The sequence below is a fragment of the Melospiza melodia genome, unplaced genomic scaffold (genome assembly GCF_035770615.1).
Source record: "Melospiza melodia melodia isolate bMelMel2 unplaced genomic scaffold, bMelMel2.pri scaffold_205, whole genome shotgun sequence".
In the NCBI taxonomy this organism is placed as follows: Eukaryota; Metazoa; Chordata; class Aves; order Passeriformes; family Passerellidae; genus Melospiza; species Melospiza melodia.
The window spans coordinates 50,469-70,083 of NW_026948543.1; the positions used below are offsets into that span (position 1 = coordinate 50,469).

At 48.0% G+C, this 19,615-nt stretch overlaps 1 long non-coding RNA gene across 1 annotated transcript; it reads right to left on the minus strand.

Annotated features, from left to right (window-relative positions):
• Positions 1–17,919: 17,919 nt before the first annotated feature.
• Positions 17,920–18,191, minus strand: LOC134433571 (uncharacterized). The gene is made up of 2 exons (XR_010031640.1): positions 18,083–18,191; positions 17,920–17,971 (listed from the first exon to the last, which is right to left on the minus strand). It is a non-coding gene; the product is annotated as an uncharacterized LOC134433571 (long non-coding RNA).
• Positions 18,192–19,615: the final 1,424 nt, after the last annotated feature.

Consider the following 19,615-nt stretch of genomic DNA (forward strand, 5'->3'; position numbering starts at 1 on the left):
ACCTGGAATGCAGCTGCACCTGAAAGAAAGTTAGAACATATGTCAAACACCACCAGGGTAACTCACAAGCTGCAAACAACTTATGTCAATCTAGGAAGAGCATCTAGAGCCCAAGTACACCCCACATTACAAATTCCCACTCCCCATGGCTCGTCCTATTGCAGCAGGCCAAGGGAAGGGCAGAACAGCTCCGGCACAAACGTGTGCACACACCCGTGAACCGGAACGTGACAAACAGGGGGACATGAAACACGACACATCATGCTTGTGGTGAGGGCCTCGAGGGAAGAGGGCAAAAGAGACCCCAAAGACACACCAGGGAACACAGCACACGAGACAACACCAGACAGACCGGAGCTGTTCTGCACTGCCCGCCTGACATCTGCCATCAAAAGTAGAGCCTCTCCCTTTACCTGTCCTAAGAGGCCCTTGGAGAAGATTGCTTTTCCCACGGCCAATTTTTAAATCTGGCGCAAGAACTCCCAACCTGATACTCTCCCATCTCCAGGCCGTGGCCCCAAACTTATCTTTTGGATGATGGGTGATGGGAATCCACGCTGCACCTGAAATGAGTCTGCCTCGGAAGGCTCTGTGATGGCCTGTGAGCCTCTCGGTTAGCTGCAATAAAGAAAACCAAAACCAAAGTGTGAGTCCAGAGTTATGTGGGCCAAATCCCTGCAAGTCAGCTACTTGCCCTTTCCTGAGTGTGCCTGGCTCCCTCAGGCTCCAGCTTCATCCTGATTCCAAGGCTGTGGCCTTCATTAGGGGTGGCACCTGGGTAAGAGAAAGGCAAAGTTAAATGGCATTCCTGTGAGTGCAGTGGAGGACCTTGTGTGCTGTAAGACATGGGAATGCCTCTGCTAGGCTTCTGAACAGCCTTGTGTGGGGGGGCCCACTCAAATAAACAAACAAACACCCTTTCTCACCCTGCTGCCTGCAAACCCCCTCCCAAGAACTCCTAACTGGATACCTGAACACCCTCCCTCTCCCAGTCACCATCCTCAACTCACATGAAGCCTCAATCTCAAACATCATCCTTGACACTGGGCAGATCCCTCTTGTGACATGATGAATCTGCTGAAAAATTGTTGTGCTTGAGAGCTGAGCAATAACAACCACTCCTCCCCGCTGCCCACCTTGACTGCTGGCATCCAGATTGATTTCCTAAAAGAAAGACAAAGAACAGAGCTGTAACACAGTCACCATACACACTTCTGCTGCAGAGACAAACGGGGCCTCACCTGCTCGGGGCAATCCCCTCACCGGGGACGGGGCCCTCTGGCACAGATTTAATCCATCTCAATCTGAAAAAAAAGTTAGGACAAGAGTCACACTGTCGCAGGATAACTGAAGAGCTCCAGATATCCTGTGTCCAGCTACAAATCCCACCTAGAGTCCAACTACACCCCACATTACAAATGCCAAGTCCCCAGGACTTCTCCTATCGCACCAGGCTATGCGGCAGGGCAGAGCAGCCCCGGCACAAATGTGTGCAAACAGCCGTGACACAGGACAGACAGGACAGGACAGGACAGACAACGGGGACACAACAGGAACAGAAATCTCTTGGCAAGGAAAATGGCTGCAAGGACTGAGAGAATGCAAAAGGAGATGACCGAGCTGAGACCGATGGTGAGCTGATGAGGCTCAGAGAACCCTGGAGGAAGAAGATGCTAACTGAATGATTTATTCCAATAACTGCAAAGATGGATGCCTAGGAATCCTACCGTCAAAACCCTCTACTTAACCTCGTAATATTACAAGTCCTAATCCACCATAACGGATCCAGGTGGGGCATAGCTGTCCGTACAGCTCAGAACAAGACCTGACAAGACACCTGACTGGATGCTTCCAAAGAGAAAAGAGAGTCTGATGCCTGTCTGAGCTCTGAGTAAAAAGTTCTGTGGCCTGGGTGCCAGACCAGAGAATTCAGAGGTCACAGATGCTAACAATGATGCCAGGGTTTCTGACAGGCCCCCCTAAGATAAAGACATGGCATACACAAACAACACATAATGCACAACAGACAAAGGACACGAGACACACCGGGACTGCTCTGCCCTACGCTCCTCAGCACTGTGATCAAAAGTGAGACGTGGCTTTTATGGGGCCTTAGGGGCCACTTCGTGAACACCCCCCACCTCCAAATTGGACTCAAAAACCCCTCCCAGTCATTCCCAAACCAGCACCATGCCTTCATCCCCACTGTGGGCCACAGCCTTCTACTTATCTCTCAGGCATCTGGGGATGCCAGTCTGTGTCACGTGCATAGAAAGGCCACCTCGTCAGCTGGGAAGGTCCTGCTGGCACCGGGCTGGGGTCTCTCAGACAGCTAGATTAAAGAGAACCAAACATCAGTGCCTGACCTTGGCACCGCATCGGCCAAAACCCCACCACTCTGCTACTCACCGCGCACCTAAGAAGGCCCGGCACCTCCTAACCCTGACCCTCTGCCACACATGGAATGCACCTGAAAGAAAGTTACAACATATGTCAAACACCACCAGGGTAACTCACAAGCTGCAAACACCTTACGCCAACCTAGGAATAGCATCCAGAGCCCAAGTACACCCCACATTACAAATTCCAACTCCCCAAGGCTTGTCCTACTGCAGCAGGCCATGCGGCAGGGCAGAACAGCTCCGGCACAAATGTGTGCTGACACCCGTGACACAGGACAGGCAGGACAGGACAGGACAGGACAGACAACGGGGACACAACAGGAACAGAAACCTCTTGGGAAGGAAAATGGCTGCAAGGACTGAGAGAATGCAACAGGAGATGACTGAGTTCAAACTGACGGTCAGCTGATGAGGCTCAGAGAACCCTGGAGGAAGAAGATGCTAACTGAATGCAGTTATTGGAATAAATCAAAGATGGATGCCTAGGAATCCTACAGTCAAAGCCCTCTACCTAACCTCGTAATATTACAAGTCCTAGTCCACCATAATGGATCCAGGTGGAGCATAGCTGTCCGGACAGCTCAGAACAAGACCTGACAAGACACCTGACTGGATGCTTCCAAAGAGAAAAGAGAGTCTGATGCCTGTCTGAGCTCCCCAGTCAAAAGTTCTGTGGCCTGGGTGCCAGGACAAGGAATGCAGAGATCAGAGATGCTAACAATGATGCCAAGGTTTCTGACAGGCCCCCCTAAGGTAAAAGACATGGGATACACAAACAACACATAATGCACAACAGACAAAGGACACGAGACACACCGGGACTGCTCTGCCCTGCACACCTCAGCACTGGGATCAAAAGTGAGACTTGGCTTTTATGGGGCCTAAGGGGCCACTTCATGAACACACTACCGCCCCCCCCAAAATTGGACTCAAAAACCCCTCCCAGTAATTCCCAAACCAGCACCATGCCTTCACCCCCACTCTGGGCCACAGCCCTCTACTTATCTCTCAGACATCTGGGGATGCCGGTCCCTGTCAGGTGCAAAGAAAGGCCACCTCGTCACCTGGGAAGGTCCTGCTGGCACCGGGCTGGTGTCTCTCAGACAGCTACATTAAAGAGAACCAAACATCAGTGCCTGACCTTGGCACCGCATCGGCCAAAACCCCACCACTCTGCTACTCACCGCGCTCCTAAGAAGGCCCGGCACCTCCTAACCCTGACCCTCTGCCACACCTGGAATGCAGCTGCAACTGAAAGAAAGTTAGAACATATGTCAAACACCACCAGGATAACTCACAAGCTGCAAACACCTTATGTCAATCTAGGAAGAGCATCTAGAGCCCAAGTACACCCCACATTACAAATTCCCACTCCCTATGGTTTGTCCTACTGAAGCACGCCATGCAGCAGGGCAGAACAGCTCCGGCACAAATACCTGCAGACACCCGTGACACAGAACGTGACAAACAGGGGGACATGAAACACGACACATCATGCTTGTGGTGAGGGGAGAAGGCAAAAGGGACCCCAAAGACACACCAGGTAACACAGCACACGAGACAACACCAGACAGACCAGAGCTGTTCTGCACTGCCCGCCTGACATCTGCCATCAAAAGTAGAGCCTCTCCCTTTACCTGTCCTAAGAGGCCCTTGGAGAAGATTGCTTTTCCCACTGCCAATTTTTAATTCTGGCACAAGAACTCCCAACCTGATACACTCCCATCTCCAGGCCGTGGCCCCAAACTTATCTTTTGGATGATGGGTGATGGGAATCCACGCTGCACCTGAAATGAGTCTGCCTCGGAAGGCTCTGTGATGGCCTGTGAGCCTCTCGGTCAGCTACAATAAAGAAAACCAAAACCAAAGTGTGAGTCCAGAGTTATGTGGGCCAAATCCCACACAGGCAGCTACTTGCCCTTTCCTGAGCGTGCCTGGCTCCCTCAGGCTCCAGCTTCATCCTGATTCCAAGGCTGTGGCCTTCATTAGGGGTGGTACCTGGGTAAGAGAAAGGCAAAGTTAAATGGCATTCCTGTGAGTGCAGTGGAGGACCTTGTGTGCTCTAAGACATGGCAATGCCTCTGCTAGGCTTCTGAACAGCCTTGTGTGGGGGGGGCCTCAAATAAACACCCTTTCTCACCCTGCTGCCTGCAAACCCCCTCCCAAGAACTCCTAACTGGATACCTGATCATCCTCCCTCTCCCAGTCACAATCCTCAATCACCTGAAGCCTCAATCTCAAACATCATCCTTGACACTGGGCAGATCCCTCTTGTGACATGATGAATCTGCTGAAAAATTGTTGTGCTTGAGAGCTGAGCAATAACAACCACTTCTCTCCCCTGCCCACCTTGACTGCTGGCATCCAGATTGACTTCCTAAAAAGAAAGACAAAGAACAGAGCTGTAACACAGTCACCATACACACTTCTGCTGCAGAGACAAACGGGGCCTCACCTGCTCGGGGCAATCCCCTCACCCGGGACGGGGCCCTCGGGCACAGATTTAATCCATCTGAATCTGAAAAAAAAGTTAGGACAAGAGTCACACTGTTGCATGATAACTGAAGAGCTCCAGATATGATGTGTCCATCTACAAATCCCATCTAGAGTCCAACTACACCCCACATTACAAATTCCAAGTCCCCAGGACTTCTCCTATTGCACCAGGCTGTGTGGGAGGGCAGAGCAGCCCCGGCAAAAATGTGTGCTGACACCCGTGACACAGGACAGACTGGACAGGACAGGCAACGGGGACACAACAGGAACAGAAATCTCTTGGCAAGGAAAATGGCTGCAAGGACTGAGAGAATGCAAAAGGAGATGACCGAGCTGAGACCGATGGTGAGCTGATGAGGTTCAGAGAACCCTGGAGGAAGAAGATGCGAACTGAAGGATTTATTCCAAGAACAGCAAAGATCGATGCCTAGGAATCCTATGGTCAGAATCCTCTGCCTGCCCTCACATTTTTTACAAGTCCTAATCCACCATAATGGATCCAGGTGGGGCATAGCTGTCCGGACAGCTCAGAACAAGACATGACAAGACACCTGACTGGATGCTTCCAAAGAGAAAAGAGAGTCTGATGCCTGTCTGAGCTCCCCAGTCAAAAGTTCTATGGCCTGGGTGCCAGGCCAAGGAATGCAGAGATCACAGATGCTAACTAGGATGCCAGGGTTTCTTAAAGGCCCCTCTAAGGTAAAAGACATGGGATACACAAACAACACATAATGCACAACAGACAAAGGACACGAGACACACCGGGACTGCTCTGCCCTGCACACCTCAGCACTGGGATCAAAAGTGAGACTTGGCTTTTATGGGGCCTAAGGGGCCACTTCATGAACACCCCCCACCTCCAAATTGGACTCAAAAACCCCTCCCAGTCATTCCCAAACCAGCACCATGCCTTCATCCCCTCTGTGGGTCACAGCCCTCTACTTATCTCTCAGACATCTGGGGATGCTGGTCCCTGTCAGGTGCAAAGAAAGGCCACCTCGTCAGCTGTGAAGGTCCTGCTGGCACCGGGCTGGTGTCTCTCAGACAGCTAGATTAAAGAGAACCAAACATCAGGGCCTGACCTTGGCACCGCATCAGCCAAAACCCCACCACTCTGCTACTCACCGTGCTCCTAAGGAGGCCCGGCACCTCCTAACCCTGACCCTCTGCCACACCTGGAATGCAGCTGCACCTGAAAGAAAGTTAGAACATATGTCAAACACCACCAGGGTAACTCACAAGCTGCAAACACCTTATGTCAATCTAGGAAGAGCATCTAGAGCCCAAGTACACCCCACATTACAAATTCCCACTCCCTATGGTTTGTCCTACTGCAGCAGGCCATGTGGCAGGGCAGAACAGCTCCGGCACAAATGTGTGCACACACCCGTGAAACGGAACGTGACAAACAGGGGGGACAAGAAACACGACACATCATGCTTGTGGTGAGGGGAGAAGGCAAAAGGGACCCCAAAGACACACCAGGTAACACAGCACACGAGACAACACCAGACAGACCAGAGCTGTTCTGCACTGCCCGCCTGACATCTGCCATCAAAAGTAGAGCCTCTCCCTTTAGCTGTCCTAAGAGGCCCTTGGAGAAGATTGCTTTTCCCACTGCCAATTTTTAAATCTGGCGCAAGAACTCCCAACCTGATACTCTCCCATCTCCAGGCCGTAGCCCCCGACTTATCTTTTGGATGATGGGTGATGGGAATCCACGCTGCACCTGAAATGAGTCTGCCTCGGAAGGCTCTGTGATGGCCTGTGAGCCTCTCGGTCAGCTACAATAAAGAAAACCAAAACCAAAGTGTGAGTCCAGAGTTATGTGGGCCAAATCCCACCAAGTCAGCTACTTGCCCTTTCCTGAGTGTGCCCGGCTCCCGCAGGCTCCAGCCCCATCCTGATTCCAAGGCTGTGGCCTGCATTAGGGGTGGTACCTGGGTTAGAGAAAGGCAAAGTTAAATGGCATTGCTGTGAGTGCAGTGGATGAACTTGTGTGCTGCAAGACATGGGAATGCCTCTGCTAGGCTTCTGAACAGTCTTGTGGGGGGGGCCCTCAAATAAACACCCTTTCTCACCCTGCTGCCTGCAAACCCCCTCCCAAGAACTCCTAACTGGATACCTGAACACCCTCCCTCTCCCAGTCACAATCCCCAACTCACCTGAAGCCTCAATCTCAAACATCATCCTTGACACTGGGCAGATCGCTCTTGTGACAAGATCAATCTGCTGAAAAATTGTTGTGCTTGAGAGCTGAGCAATAACAACCACTTCTCTCCGCTGCCCACCTTGACTGCTGGTATCCAGATTGACTTCCTAAAACAAAGACAAAGAACAGAGCTGTAACAGTCACCATACACACTTCTGCTGCAGAGACAAATGGGGCCTCACCTGCTCGGGGCAATCCCCTCACCCGGGATGGGGCCCTCTGGCACAGATTTAATCCATCTGATTCTGGAAAAAAAGTTAGGACAAGAGTCAAACTGTTGCAAGATAACTGAAGACCTCCAGATATGATGTGTCCATCTACAAATCCCATCTAGAGTCCAACTACACCCCACATTACAAATTCCAAGTCCCCAGGACTTCTCCTATTGCACCAGGCTGTGTGGGAGGGCAGAGCAGCCCCGGCACAAATGTGTGCTGACACCCGTGACACAGGACAGGACAGACAACGGGGACACAACAGGAACAGAAACCTCTTGGCAAGGAAAATGGCTGCAAGGACTGAGAGAATGCAACAGGAGATGACTGAGTTCAAACTGACGGTCAGCTGATGAGGCTCAAAGAACCCTGGAGGAAGAAGATGCTAACTGAATGCAGTTATTGGAATAAATCAAAGATGGATGCCTAGGAATCCTACAGTCAAAACCCCCTACCTAACCTCGTAATATTACAAGTCCTAATCCACCATAATGGATCCAGGTGGGGCATAGCTGTCCGGACAGCTCAGAACAAGACCTGACAAGACACCTGACTGGATGCTTCCAAAGACAGAAGAGGGTCTGATGCCTGTCTGAGCTCCCCAGTCAAAAGTTCTGTGGCCCGGGTGCCAGGCCAGGGAATGCAGAGATCAGAGATGCTAACAAGGATGCCAAGGTTTCTGACAGGCCCCCCTAAGATAAAGATATGGGATACACAAACAACACATAATGCACAACAGACAAAGGACACGAGACACACCGGGACTGCTCTGCCCTGCACACCTCAGCACTGGGATCAAAAGTGAGACGTGGCTTCTATGGGGCCTAAGGGGCCACTTCATGAACAACCCCCACCTCCAAATTGGACTCAAAAACCCCTCCCAGTCATTCCCAAACCAGCACCATGCCTTCATCCCCTCTGTGGGTCACAGCCCTCTACTTATCTCTCAGACATCTGGGGATGCCGGTCCCTGTCAGGTGCAAAGAAAGGCCACCTCGTCACCTGGGAAGGTCCTGCTGGCACCGGGCGGGTGTCTCTCAGACAGCTAGATTAAAGAGAACCAAACATCAGTGCCTGATCTTGGCACCGCATCAGCCAAAACCCCACCACTCTGCTACTCACCGCGCTCCTAAGAAGGCCCGGCACCTCCTAACCCTGACCCTCTGCCACACCTGGAATGCATCTGCACCTAAAAGAAAGTTACAACATATGTCAAACACCACCAGGGTAACTCACAAGCTGCAAACACCTTATGTCAACCTAGGAATAGCATCCAGAACCCAAGTACAGACCACATTAAAAATTTCAACTCCCCAAGGCTTGTCCTACTGCAGCAGGCCATGGGCAGGGCAGAACAGCTCCGGCACAAATGTGTGCACACACCCGTGACACAGAACGTGACAAACAGGGGGGACAAGAAACACGACACATCATGCTTGTGGTGAGGGCCTCGAGGGAAGAGGGCAAAAGGGACCCCAAAGACACACCAGGGAATACGGCACACGAGACAACACCAGACAGACCAGAGCTGTTCTGCACTGCCCGCCTGACATCTGCCATCAAAAGTAGAGCCTCTCCCTTTAGCTGTCCTAAGAGGCCCTTGGAGAAGATTGCTTTTCCCACTGCCAATTTTTAAATCTGGCGCAAGAACTCCCAACCTGATACTCTCCCATCTCCAGGCCATGGCCCCCGACTTATCTTTTGGATGATCGGCGATGTGGATCCACGTTGCACCTGAAATGAGTCTGCCTCGGAGGGCTCTGTGATGGCCTGTGAGCCTCTCGGTCAGCTGCAATAAAGAAAACCAAAACCAAAGTGTGAGTCCAGAGTTATGTGGGCCAAATCCCTGCAAGTCAGCTACTTGCCCTTTCCTGAGCGTGCCTGGCTCCCTCAGGCTCCAGCTTCATCCTGATTCCAAGGCTGTGGCCTTCATTAGGAGTGGCACCTGGGTAAGAGAAAGGCAAAGTTGAATGGCATTGCTGTGAGTGCAGTGGATGACCTTGTGTGCTGTAGAGACATGGGAATGCCTCTGCTAGGCTTCTGAACAGCCTTGTGTGGGGGGGCCCTCAAATAAACAAACAAACACCCTTTCTCACCCTGCTGCCTGCAAACCCCCTCCCAAGAACTCCTAACTGGATACCTGAACACCCTCCCTCTCCCAGTCACCATCCTCAACTCACCTGAAGCCTCAATCTCAAACATCATCTTGGACACTGGGCAGATCCCTCTTGTGACATGATCAATCTGCTGAAAAAAATGTTGTGCTTGACACAGCTTGGCATTTCAGGGAGTTGCACTCCTCAATTAAAAAACAAAAACAAAAAAAAAGAAACAAACAAAACCCCACAAAAACAATAAAACCCAAAACACCTAACTCCCCACAGAAACAATAAAAACCACAGAAAACATCAAAAAACCCAAAAAACCCACGAAAACCAACCAAAACTCACCCCAAAAAAAACCCCAAAAAAGCAAACATTCCACCAAAATAATCTAACAAAAAAAAAAAAACCAGAGCAAAACTAAAAATTACAAAACCACCTTACCACCCCTAAACACAAAACCCAAAATCACAAATCTAAATACTCCCTGTATTCCATGCTATTTTCTTCACAGAATCTTCCAAGCCTCTGTGCTTTAGATGCCCAGAAACACCTGCTGAAAACAAGCTGAGACGAGCTGAAAGAGCCTCTTCCCTGAAATGAGAGGAGAGCTCTTACCCCAGCACATCCCCGAGAGGGAATGAAGCCCCTCAGCCACGGCTGGGGTTAATATACCCCTGATTGTGCCCCGCCTCTCGTTCCCATGGCACCCAGGAAAAGGGAGGGGGCGAATCCCACCAAGCCCTCAGAGCAGCTGCAGCTGTTTAGCTCTGACTCAGATTCAAGGGCAGTAAAGGGCTTGTTATAGAAGAAAACTCTTCAGAAAAAAAGCAGTACTTTCTTTTTTGCAACAACTACTTAGAGCAGAAGAACAGAAAACTGGCAAGATATAAAACTTTGTGGTAAGGTTACATAGCTGGATAAATTGGGTGATTGGGTAATTTGCTGTTACCTTACATAATTATTCTGTGTTTAACAAAAGCCATCTAATAAATTCACACCCAAAACTCCAGCCCAGCTGGCCCTACCAAATCTCTATGTTTATGCATACAGTAAACAAAACCAAAATCCCAGTAATACCTATGAGAACTCTGTGAAAGAAACCTATTGAAATTGATCCTACCTCAAATACAAAACAACCCATCCAAAGTTAGCTTCACTCAAAAAACAATTTACACAGAGTTAATAATACCAAGAAATAAAACAACACACCATATATCACCAATGAATATAACAGTGAAGAAAAAAAAACACTTTTTTTTTTGTTTTTTAAACTAACTTCTTTTATTAGCTAGAACAAAAGATTTTGCCAGGACTGTAACAACAACAACTTCTCCTTCTGAAATGTCCCTTCTTCTTCCCAAATTCCTTACAACTTCTGAATTTACATCCAAGCAAAAAGCAAAATTCGTGCACTTGTGCATTCGATGCTCCTGTCAGATTCTCTGTTTCCCTCCACATCTTCTTACACTTTCAGTCTTCACGCTGTCCTGCCGTGATGAGTTTGACGGAAGAATTGGTAAACGTTAAGAGAGGATTTCCCTGCCTCCCTCCCCAGAGCTGTTTTCCTTAGTGCATTTCACTCAATCCCAAGCCGGCAATGATGCACGCTCACCTCAAGGCTCACAGCTGCTCGGCTAAACTCGGCTGTAATCAGCTACACTCGGCCATTGTCATCTGCATTCGGCTGGACTCGACCCTTCGGCACGGCTCGGCTCCCTTCGGCCGAACTCGGAGCTGTTCTGTGCGCTCGGGGCGCCTCGGCTCGCTTCGGCCGAACTCGGAGCTGATCAGTGCGCTCGGGGCACCTCGGCTCGCTTCGGCCGAACTCGGAGCCGCTCAGTGCGCTCGGCGCGGCTCGCCTCGCTTCGGCCGAACTCAGAGCCGCTCTCTGCGCTCGGGGCGCCTCGGCTCACTTCGGCAGAACTCGGAGCCGCTCTCTGCGCTCGGCGCGGCTCGCCTCGCTTCGGCCGAACTCGGAGCCGCTCTGTACAATCGGCGCGGCTCGGCTCGCCTCGCTTCGGCCGAACTCAGAGCCGCTCAGTGCGCTCGGCGCGGCTCGCCTCGCTTCGGCCGAACTCAGAGCCGCTCAGTGCGCGCGGCTCGGCTCGCCTCACTTCGGCCGAACTTGGAGCCGCTCAGTGCGCTCGACACGACTCCGCTCGGCTCCCTGACGGCGGGCAAGCGGCGGCGCCTCACGTTAAACTCGCCCGGCTCGGGGCTCTCCTGCTGCCGCGTCCCGCGGGCGGCCCGGCCATCGCACGGACACGATCGGGAGCGCGGCGTGGCACAGGAGCTCACTGGGCTGTGACCGCACTCGCGCTAATTAGCGCGCACGAGAGCAGCGGGCTCAGTTCGGCTGAGCTCGGCTCGGTTCAGGCAGCCTCGCAAGCCTGGCCTTGGTTCGCTCGAGGCCGTCAGGTTCGGCCGAGCTCGTTCCATTCGGCCGAAGGAGGCGTCGTTCGCTCGTGTTTTTACAAATATCTTTCTATATTGACTGTATATTTCTATCTTTAGTTTTGTACTTCTATAATACTTCCATTATTCCAAATAAAAACCCCGTCCCTAACCAAATAAATAAAAAAACCCCCTTCTTTTAAAGGATATTGAAATATTTTTTATTTATACTTTGTATAATTATACATTCATATTTTAATTTATCGTTTCTTTGGATGTATTACATTAATAATGATATATATTATATATATAAAATTTTAAAATAGATTTAAATTATTATTTAAATTATGTATAATATCTACTGCTACAATTAATTTTTTCTTATATTTTTAATTTTTATATTTATCTGTATGTATTTATTATATATTTCTAAACTTAGATTTCTACCTTTATATTATTTGTATTTATAATTCTTACAATCAAAACCCTGCCTATGGACCAATAAAGAAAACCCGCTTTATTTAAGTATTTTAAAAATATTTTCATGCTTATAATTGTCATATTTATATTTATAATTTGTTCAATATTAGATGAGAACACACCTGCTCCTGCACCCCAGTGGGGCTCCGTCTCCTGGGGACCTTGGGGCGCCCCAACGGCATCAGAGCCCCGAGTCTTCACCCCCTTCTCCACTATTTAGAAACTACACTGGAACTTTTTTCTGGAAACAAAGACATTACCTAAATCCTCTCCCCGTGTCCCAGACAGATAGATATTCAGTTATTAGTTGGCTGGGCAGCAGTTTCTTAAATAGAATGATAAACAAGATGTGAACATTTCAGCTACAAGCAAATAGGCAAATCTGAACAAGGTACTGATGGCCAGCCACTGAAGTTATTTTGAAGCAATTTTTTAAACAACAAAATACTGATACCACAAAAATAAAGCAAAAAGCTAACTACTGGCTAAGAAAAAATTAACTTTTGACAGCAACAACATTCCAAATACACAGGCTTTTTCCCGATGTCATACCTTATAACTACCTCTCTTGGGAATTCTCATCATGTATCCCAAAAGGAATAAATACCTCAGAGCGTCCTAAAGCAAAAAGTAGCACACATGAGCTCCTCACACTCCCGGGAGGCCGGCACAGCGTGCACTGAGTCTGCAATGAATTCTGCTCAGTGAGGGTCTGCAAACAAAGGTTCAACTCATGAACTGAACTGATTTTAAAGGGAGGTTTTCTAAGCACTGAAGCACAACAAAGAACAAGCAACAACAATTCTTAAAAAAACCCGTAGGAGAGCAGAAAAGAAGGGGCGCTCCCCAAATGAAAGCCTTCGACTGATGGGAAAGGGCAATTTCGACCTCCATTCAAACCCTTGAAAAGGAGGGACACCAGGGCTGCCCCCTCCATTTAAACCCGAGGGTGTTGAAAATGGGGTGGGCTGCCTTCAAATCAAACCCATAACACCACAAGAATACTTTTCCCATTCCCCTTAGAATAGAACGCAGGGATTCCCTGTCACCCCCGGGATACCCCTAACAGCCTGGAAAAGGCAGCTTTTCCTGCAATCAACACCCTTAAAACCACAAGTGAAGAGGGATCCCCTCAGTTCAAACACAGACAATAAGAGAAGAGGAGCTGCTTCCTTCTCCTTAATCCCTTTTGTCCTCATAAGCTCCACTTTTGTTCCTGGGGAACCGGGGAGGGACTGGCAAGATGAAATTGGAAAGGGGAAGGAGAAAAGTCCCCGCTCCAAACCCACACGGGCTCACCTGTTCGGCTGCTGCTCCCCGGCACAAAGATTCGTCCCTCGGCGCCTCCTTTAAGCGATGCTCCACGTACCCAAGCGCAGATCCAGGTCTTCCCCCCGACCCTGTGGGAAGCTCTCGCAGTCCTTCCATGAGACAGCGCCGGGAGCGGCCCATAAACCCCTCCACTCAGCAGCTCCGTGCAAAAGGGAGCTGAGGCAAAGCCTCCACCTAAAACAGCCTCGCCCTGGCAGGAGCCGGCCCCTCATCATCCTCACACTCACACCTGGGCTGCTCCGAGCCCCATCATCGTCACAGCTCACACCTGGGCTGCTCCGAGCCCTCATCATCGTCACAGCTCACACCTGGGCTGCTCCGAGCCCTCATCATCCTCACACTCACACCTGGGGTGCTCCGAGCCCCCATCATATATTTTTCATATTTATAGTCGCATGTATATTTAGAATTTATATTACTGTATAATAAAAATTATATTATATATACCTCTCTTCATGTTACTTTACATAGATTTCTATTTCTATTTCTCTTCATAGTTTGGTATTATATCTTTATATCTCTATATATTTATTATATATTTCCGTATGTCGATTTACATTTCTATAGTACTTATATTATTTAAAATAAAACCCCTGCCTCTAACGAAATTAAAAGCAAAGACACCCCTTTCTTTAAAACACATTTAAAATTTTAAAAATAATTTTGTTTGTCATAATTCTATTCACATCTATATTTGTAATTTTCATTTGTTATATTTATAGATATTATATATATTGGAGAGAATACCTTTTTATATAATAATAGATACGTTCTTTTGACACAATATATTTCTTTTACTTATATTTTTATGTATTAAATATTTATTGATATCGACATATATATGATATATTTGCATTTCTAGTTTTATATTTTTTATGAAATCTCCAGCCCATACCCCAATAAAAGCCAAACAATCCCCAATTTATTTAAACTATATTTAAACATAAATCCTGTCACAGCTGCATTGCACAGCAGTGCCCCAAGCTAATCTGACACTTGTTCATCTCCTGGACCTGAAACTGAACCCGCTCACCTTGATCGCACCTGGCAGAACCATTTTCGTACCTTTTTCTGGCATGTCTTGTTTTTGTTTTTTTTTTGTCTTGAGTTTTTGTGGGCTTTATTGCCTCTCTTTCTTGCCTTGTTTCTTGGGGCCTTTACTCCCTTTTTCCTTGATTTTTTTCTGGCATTTCTTGGGTTTTTTCTTTGTTTCTTCTTGCCCATTTTGGTGTTTTTTCTGGTTTTTCCTTGCACCCCTTGGGGGTTTTTTTTCTGTTTTGTTTTTTTTTTTTTTTTCTTTTCCTTCTGGGTTTTTCTTTGCCATCTTGGTTTTTTGTTCTGATTTTTTTTTCTTGCCCATCTTGGGTTTTTTCCCTGGTCTGTTTTCAGGGATTTTTCTTGCCCATCTTAAGGTTATATTCTGGGCTTTTTCTTGCCATTCTTGGGGGTTTTTTTGCGGGGGGGGTGGTTTTCTTGCCCATCTCGAGGTTTTTTTCTGTGGGTTTGTTTTTTGTTGGGTTTTTTTTCTTTTCTTTTTTTTCCCCCTAGGTTTCTCCTTGCCCTCCTGGTTTTTGTCTTTCTTTCTTTCTTTCTTTCTTTCTTTCTTTCTTTCTTTCTTTCTTCCTTTCTTCCTTTCTTCCTTCCTTCCTTCCTTTCCTTCCTTTCCTTCCTTTCCTTCCTTTCCTTCCTCCTTTCCTTCCTCCCTTCCTTCCTCCTTTCCTTCCTCCCTTCTTTCTTTCTTTCCCTGTATTTCTAATCTTAGTTTTCCTTTCTAGCTTTAGAAGAAAAAAGCAGCAATAGTAACTTTCAGGCTACCTGGGATTAAAAAAACTCCAAAACAAAAATGATTTAAAGAAAACTGTTTATTCCCTGGGAGCCTGAAATTTTCTACTGCTGCACGTGATATAGAGCTTTTAGTTCTTCTTATAGATAGTTGATGTTTTAAACTTACTCTATACAGCGCTCCCTGCCGTCTGCACCAGTGCACTGCAGGCACAGCGCTGCGGCGTCGTTCGGTTCTGTTTAATGAAACTCGGCTGAATTCGGCTTGGTTCGGCTCTTGGTCTAAACTCGTTCAAGTTCGGCTCTTCGGCCGAACTTGGCACGGTTGGCTAAACTTGGTCATATTCGGCACATTGTGTAAAAGCGGCTCAAGTCGGCTACACACGGCTATCGGTTCCAGTCGGCTATGATCGGCTCTTGGTGTAAACTCGGCTGTTTTCAGCCACACTCGGCTCTTCGGAACAATTCGCACAGTCGCGCTTTACGGCACCTTTTACGACAGTCGCGCTTTACGGCAGTCTTTACGACAGTCGCGCTTTACGGCACCTTTTACGACAGTCGCGCTTTACAGCAGTCTTTACGACAGTCGCGCTTTACGGCAGTCTTTACGACAGTCGCGCTTTACTGCACCTTTTACGACAGTCGCGCTTTACGGCAGTCTTTACGACAGTCGCGCTTTACTGCACCTTTTACGACAGTCGCGCTTTACGACACCTTTTACGACAGTCGCGCTTTACGGCAGTCTTTACGACAGTCGCGCTTTACGGCACCTTTTACGACAGTCGCGCTTTACGGCACCTTTTACGACAGTCGCGCTTTACGGCCGTATTTACGACAGTCGCTATTTACGGCACCTTTTACGACAGTCGCGCTTTACGGCAGACTTTACGACAGTCGCACTTTACGGCAGTCTTTACGACAGTCGCGCTTTACGGCACCTTTTACGACAGTCGCGCTTTACGGCAGACTTTACGACAGTCGCGCTTTACGGCAGACTTTACGACAGTCGCGCTTTACGGCAGTCTTTACGACAGTCGCGCTTTACGGCACCTTTTACGACAGTCGCGCTTTACGGCAGTCTTTACGACAGTCGCGCTTTACGGCACCTTTTACGACAGTCGCGCTTTACGGCAGTCTTAACGACAGTCGCGCTTTACGGCAGTCTTTACGACAGTCGCGCTTTACGGCACCTTTTACGACAGTCGCGCTTTACGGCAGTCTTTACGACAGTCGCGCTTTACGGCAGTCTTTACGACAGTCGCGCTTTACGGCAGTCTTTACGACAGTCGCGCTTTACGGCAGTCTTTACGACAGTCGCGCTTTACGGCACCTTTTACGACAGTCGCGCTTTACGGCACCTTTTACGACAGTCGCGCTTTACGGCACCTTTTATGACAGTTTTTTTTCTTGCCCAGTTTGGAGTTTTTCCTGGGGTTTTTTTGCCAGTCTTGGGGGGTTTTTTCCAGGTTTATTCTTGCCCATCTTGAATTTTTTTTCTGGGTTTTTTTCTGGGTTTTTTCTTGCCCATCTTGGTGGTTTTTTTCCCTTTTTTTTTTCCTTTTTTTTTTTTTCTTGGTTTTTTCAGGTTTTTTTCTGGTCCATCTTGCTTTTTTTCTTGCCCATCTTGGTGGTTTTTTTCCCTTTTTTTTTTTCCTTTTTTTTTTTTTTTCTTGGTTTTTTCAGGTATTTTTCTGGTCCATCTTGCTTTTTTTCTTGCCCATCTTGGGGGGATTTTCTGTGATTTTTCTGGGTTTTTTGAGGATCTTCTCCTTGCCCATCTTGGTTTTTTTTTTTTGCGTTTTTTTCCTGCCAGTCTGGGGTTTTTGTTCTTGGTTTTTTTCTGGGTTTTTCCTTGCCCATCTTGGGATTTTTTTTCCGTTTTTTTTTTCCTGGTTTATTTTTCCTGGTTTTTCCTGCGTTTTTTCTGGTCCATCTTGTGGGGTTTTTTTGGGATTCTTCTTGCCCATCTTGAGGTTTTTTTCCTGGTTTTCTGTGGGTGTTTTCTGCGTTTTTTCTTGCCCATCTTGGGGTTTTTTTTTGGGTATTCTCGCCCATGTTTGGTTTTTTTCCTTGGTTTTTTCTGGGTTTTCCTTGCCCACCTTGGGGGTTCTTCCAGTTTCTTTTTCCTGTTTTTTTTTTTTTTTCTGGGTTTTTTCTGGGCTTTTCTTGCCCATCTTGGTTTTTTTTCCTGGTTTTTTCTTGCCCATCTTGGGGTTTTTAGCGTTTTTTCCCGGGTTTGCTCTTGCCCCTCTTGAGATTTTTTCCCTGGGATTGTTCTGGGTGTTTTCTTGATTTTTTTCTTCCCCATCTTGCAGTTTTTTTCCTGGAGTTTTGTGGGGTTTCTTTGTTGCCCATTTTGGGGTTTTTTCTGCTTTTTTCTGGGTTTTTCTTGCCCATCTTGGGTTTTTTTACTGGGTTTTTTGGGCCTTTTCTAGCCTATCTTGGAGTATTTTTCTGGGTTTTTACTTGGCCGGGACCAAAAAAACAAAAAACAGCCAGGGTGGAAGGCAGCTGGGGATTTTTTATTCTCAATTTAACAATGAGTTGCAAAACCTGAAAAGCAAAAGTCATATACACAAGGTTAAATCCAGTCAGCATGCGCTCACACACGCAGAGACGAGCAGACAGACACAGCCACGTGCTCTCACACACACTCCTTCTTACACGCTCACTGTGGCCCTTCCCTGAGATGCTGAAGAAGGTGCTTTGACACATCTTCTGGCTGCCGCTCCTTGAGGTAAATGGCAGATCCTGGGGAAATCAGCAGCCTCGGCAACCTGTGAGACAACAGGAAGGGTCAACAAGTTGCTATCTGACAGCTAGGACTTGTCCCCACTCTGGACTGATGAATTTTCTACCCAAAATCCCACAAAAGACAGATGAACAGTAAAGTTGTTATAACTGTTCTACCTAACTGTGACTATGTGCCAGGGCAGGGCAGCTCCGATCATAAGTGGTACAGTCTACACACAATGTAAGCTGACGCATACAGTGCAAGTGTACATAGAGTGTAGTACACACAATATAAGGTGACATGCTTACATGCAGTGTAAGTACAGACAATATAAGGCGATGCACTTACATTGCATGTACCTATGCTGGCTTATACTGTACGTACTTATACTGTATGTAAGTACATACAATATAAGCCAACATAGGAACATACAATATAAACCACGACTTAAGAAAACTCTCTGGAAGATTACTTATTGAGCCCTGTACCCTTTGAGAAGATGGAACCTATAGAACTACTGCAGTCACGTGAGGAGGGTGTAAGATGCTCCCTCTAGAAGTCCAAGAAAATGGAAAAAAAAGCACTACCAAAGCTGATAGTGAGAAGGAAGATGGATGAGAACATCTTGTCCCTGTGAGACATTCCTGTCTCAAAGAGTAAAAATGTAAAGATATTGGAATAAGGGATATCCGGCAAGGAATGTGAGTAGAACATGGCACAGAAGAGAGCCGATAAAGCATTGAGATGTAACAAAGGCCTATGCCATGTAAGACAATGGACACACACACCATAACAGAGACACAGATGACATAACACAGAGACAAGTTGCAACTGCTTGGCACTTTCCCTTTAGGGACCCGAGAGTCCTAGCACAAGACGAGCCAGAGGCCAATGAGGCCAAGGGAAAGGAAGCCCTATGACAACAGCACGTGATGATGAAATGCAACTCATTAAAGGAAGTTAGGGCCAAAGCAGTTAAGAGGATGCTCAAGAGGCTCAGCAAGCCTAGAGAAGGAAGCGGACTGCCAGGTAACTGCGGCTACAGCTCCGGACCTGAAGGCAAGCTCCACGGGGGAAAGAGCCGTGACGACGTCAAGTCGAAGAAGGCTGATGACGCAAAGTTCACAAGAATGTGGAGATGGGTAGGAACTGCCCTGCCCGGCAAAGGCTCTGGTGAGGCTGAGGAGAAACCCTCTCCCTTTACTTCCAGGGAGCCTGTCCCACTACAGACCTCTCCGCTAAGCTGACATCAGATTGCCTCCTGTGATAGTAAAGGCTTTTCCCCTTCTCCCAACCACTGGCCCCGACACTTAGCTTTGGAAGACAAGCGGACAAAATCCATCCTCGGTCGGACGTGGACGTTGAGACGTTCTCAATGTGTGTGCTTCGGTGCTGCCGCTTCCAAGCTGTGGCTACAAACCTGCCCAGGGTACCTAAGGCAAAACAGAAAAGGTGACTATTGC